This window comes from Notothenia coriiceps, unplaced genomic scaffold, assembly GCF_000735185.1.
Source record: "Notothenia coriiceps isolate Sejong01 unplaced genomic scaffold, NC01 NC01_scaffold00014071, whole genome shotgun sequence".
Classification (NCBI taxonomy): domain Eukaryota; kingdom Metazoa; phylum Chordata; class Actinopteri; order Perciformes; family Nototheniidae; genus Notothenia; species Notothenia coriiceps.
Window position 1 is genome coordinate 1 of NW_011346772.1, and position 4,085 is coordinate 4,085.

General features: G+C 38.1%; 1 long non-coding RNA gene across 1 annotated transcript; it reads right to left on the bottom strand.

Moving 5' to 3' along the window:
- On the bottom strand, positions 1–3,369 carry LOC104948306 (uncharacterized). Its single transcript, XR_798664.1, has 6 exons — positions 3,270–3,369; positions 1,077–1,113; positions 837–885; positions 581–620; positions 244–290; positions 1–31 (listed from the first exon to the last, which is right to left on the bottom strand). It is a non-coding gene; the product is annotated as an uncharacterized lncRNA (long non-coding RNA).
- Positions 3,370–4,085: the final 716 nt, after the last annotated feature.

Sequence of the window (4,085 nt, forward strand, 5' to 3'; positions counted from 1 at the left end):
AGCAGACGGAGGATTGACAGAAGCTCGACATCTGAAGGAGAAACAAGACTGAGATTAATAACAAAACATTTGGTCTAAAACACGTGCATTATTTTACTCCGCTGGAGATTCAGTTGGTCACAGTGTCACCATCTTGGTGTCTGATGGGTAAACGGCATGTTTGTATAAATCATCACTTCTCCAGCTGCAGAAATGACTCGACTAGAAAACATTTGAGAAGCTCTGCATCATTTATGAACTCACCTCATGATCAGGCGTTGTTTTCATGTCGAAGACAACTGCTGAAGCTGCTGAAGAGAAACAAGACTTCTATTAATAAACAAAGTCACTCTCTCCAGTCCTACATGAGTTCATGAAGCTGGAGATTCAGTTAGTCACAGTATCACCATCTTGGTGTCTGATGGGTAAACGGCATGTTTGTAAGAAATCATCACTTCTCCAGCTGCTATAGCTCAACTTAAGAATAAGTACATTTGACTTGCATACATTTTAATAACCAGGGTTGGAAATGCTTCGACTAAGAAGTTCAGTTCAAATTAAACAAACTATTGCAGAAGCTCCAGATGATTTGTGAACTCACCTCCTGATCAGCAGACGGAGGATTGACAGAAGCTCGACATCTGAAGGAGAAACAAGACTGAGATTAATAACAAAACAAAGCTCAACAGTCCTACATGAGTTCATGAAGCTGGAGATTCAGTTGGTCACAGTGTCACCATCTTGGTGTCTGATGGGTAAACGGCATGTTTGTAGAAATCATCACTTCTCCAGCTGCTAGTTGCCTTCACTCTTCTAGAATTTTTTTTTTGAATTTCCTGCATTATTGATAAACTCACCTCCTGATCAGGTGCTTTTCTCAGGACCGCAGCACGACTTCTGCAGCATCTGAGGGCGAAAGCAGACCGAGATTAATAACCATAAACTAGATTTAATGTCCTGATTTCTCTTTGCATGCTGGAGATTCAGTTGGTCACAGTGTCACCATCTTCTTGTCTGATGGGTAAACGGCATGTTCGGTAGAAATCATCACTTCTCCAGCTGCAGCACAATTAAAGTGTCAAATACTTCAGACTCACCTTCATCAATCACAGCCACAAATCTGCATGTGCACACCTGAAGAGAAAAGACAGATTTAGAGTTAATACACGTGTCGTTTGCAATCTTTCCTAGTGATTAAGCAGGCGGATTCATGCCTGTGACGTAGATGGGAACATGACAGATGGAAAAGGCAATAGATCTGTCATTCAGAAATATAGAATATGGATCGAGCCGGTCCGAAATGTGTCACAGTAACTTTCCAGAGCTCCTTAATAATGACTCAGGAGTGACTTATTGATTTGCGGCCGGCATGAATAATCTGTAGTTTAGAAGCAGCCGATATGATGATGGATCACTGGAGGGGTCAGAGGTCACAGTGAAACACAGCCTGGCAGCATGCAGGTTCAACAGCAGGTCACGACCTCTAACATGACCTCTGATTCACTGAGGACGTCTATCTTTAAATCCGTCTGAGGGATGATTTATGGTTTCTGCAGGGACCACAGATACCTGTCCAGAGAGAGTCTATAATAAGATGGAACTTCAAATACAAAACAGATCATTCATAAAGTAAGATTTAGGATATTTTCAATGTAATATTCCATTCCTTACATACTTTTATAAGATAATACTTTATTGATCCCAAAGCAGCATCAAAAGACATGGCATTGTACAACAACAATTAAAAGATTAGAAATAAACAAGAAAGCAGAAAATATACATGTTGAATTTAACAACAAGATATAAAGCAAGGTATTATATTTACAGAAGTATGAGAGAGATGGAATAACTTGCTTTATATTTGTTACAGTACATTTCTAATTCAACATGTATATTTTCTGCTTTTTTTTGTTGATGCAATTATTTTCTATTTGAGATGTTTACTGTCTGCCATGACCTCTGACTGTGGTCCAGATTCACTGAGGACGTCTCTATCTTTAAATCTGTCTGAGGGATGATTTATGGGTTTCTGCAGGGACCAAAGAGAATAGGGAGGGATGGAACCCTCTAATGGTCTCACATGCAGCACACAGTGACATGTGTTCTCTGCTTTTAACCCATCCTAGTGCCAGGAGTCTAGTACTAGGAGCAGTTGGCAGCTATTGCACAGTGCCCGTGGAGCAATGGGAGTGAGGGGGTGTCCGGTGCCTTGCTCAAGGGCACCGCGGCAGGGCAGGAGGTGAACTGGGACCTCTCCAAGTAGCAGTCCACACTCCATATCTGTTTGGGGACTTGAACTGGCAACCCTGCGGCTCAGTCCACTGACTGAGCCACTGCCCAACATCTACCCGTCTGTCGTTTCAAATATAAAATACGTCCTCCACAAAGTAAGATTTAGGATATTTTCTTCACATTAACCCTGATGACAAACATTCAAATGTACCACGTCAAAAATGTAATTATCCCTTTCAATGGAGTTCAATTAAAAATAAAAAAGTAGTTTATTGACATGCAAGGTAATTAAAAAGGCTATAAAACTTATTTACATATTGTATTTGATTGAAATTACTATTAAGATTGAAGGTAATGTGACTGGTCTGTTCACAATGTTTAAAAAAGGTGCATTATTAACATTGTGCTGGACAGTAACTAAGTGCATTTAAAAAAGGTAGTTGTAGCTTAATTAATTTCCATGTATTAAACATGTCAGAATATGGTACTTTACTGCCTTTAGCTACCATACAGATTAATATAAAATCACATGTTAATCCCCAGGGGAATACATCACAAGACACCTGACAGTGGGCTCTTTAAAGTTAATAAATAGCCTCGCTTTTAACAGCCTTACATTTTAAACCCTATAATATATACATTATTCTGAAAGGTGTCACTCTGCCTGATGACATTGCATTTAATAGTTAAAGTATATTATGATAACCTCTGGTTTAGCATCTTTTGAATGCAGGAATATAACAATATGTATACTCTGCTTTGTGCATTAACACTGATCCCTCACGTGTTACGGTGCTCTGCTGCAGAAACACATTCAATAATAACCTCGCAAAGTTAAACACAAGCTATCGTATCGGATGATATCAAAATGCAAGTTATTTAGCAGCTTTACCCCCTAGTTCTGAAGCCTCCTGTTGAACTAAATCACCCACGTGGCTGAGCTAGCTGTGAGCTAACGAGCTAACGAGCTAACATGCATCTCAAACCACGTGATTATAAATACCCCGACATGTAAACATCACCTCAGTGAAAACATGAAGTCCTCTCTCTGCTCCTACCTTCATCCTGCAGAGAAACATGATGAAGTTTCTCAGTTTCTCTGTGAGGAAGAAGAGCTGCGTTCTGCTCGTGGCTGTTCATTCAGGAAAGAGAACTACATCCGGGTCCTTACGCCTTAAATGCGCCTCGCACATGCGCACTGGGTATCAGGGAAAGAAAGTACTTTTACTAACAATAAAATAACTTTCTAACAACTATAAATGAACAAGCATCAAAATATACTTAAATAACAGAGTTAAAGTACTCTTTATGCACACAAATATATATATTAAAATGTTGTATTTTAGTTATTGAGGCTTTAATGTTGCAGCAGGTGAAGTTCATTTAGAGTTTAACCTTAATTAACTGCAATCAACCTTATTGACTTATTTATGATTATATTCTGTATTCATAATCCTAATAAAGGTATTAAAGTAGTAAGATAAATGTATACTGAGGGGAAAGTAATGAGATGTAATGCAGAAGTATAAAGTAAATAATGAAATACTCAAGTGAGGAATATATATTAATACCGTCAGTAGCTTCATCATTTAGTTTACTCTCATATTAAAGGTAGAACAATTCATTTAAACACCACTTTTGTGAGGAAACATTTTAACCAGTATAGCACTTCAGGATCCAATGTTATCATGTTACAGTTTTAATCTACCATTTATTAATATTATTATTTATATATTATCACACACATGTTATTTCTGCAGTATAAGCACATCATCATCCTTTCCTTTAGTTGACAAACTGAACAAAAGAGCTCAAATGTCCTAATGACAGTTCAATCAGGAGAGACGGTTTTGATGTAAGAATACATATTTATT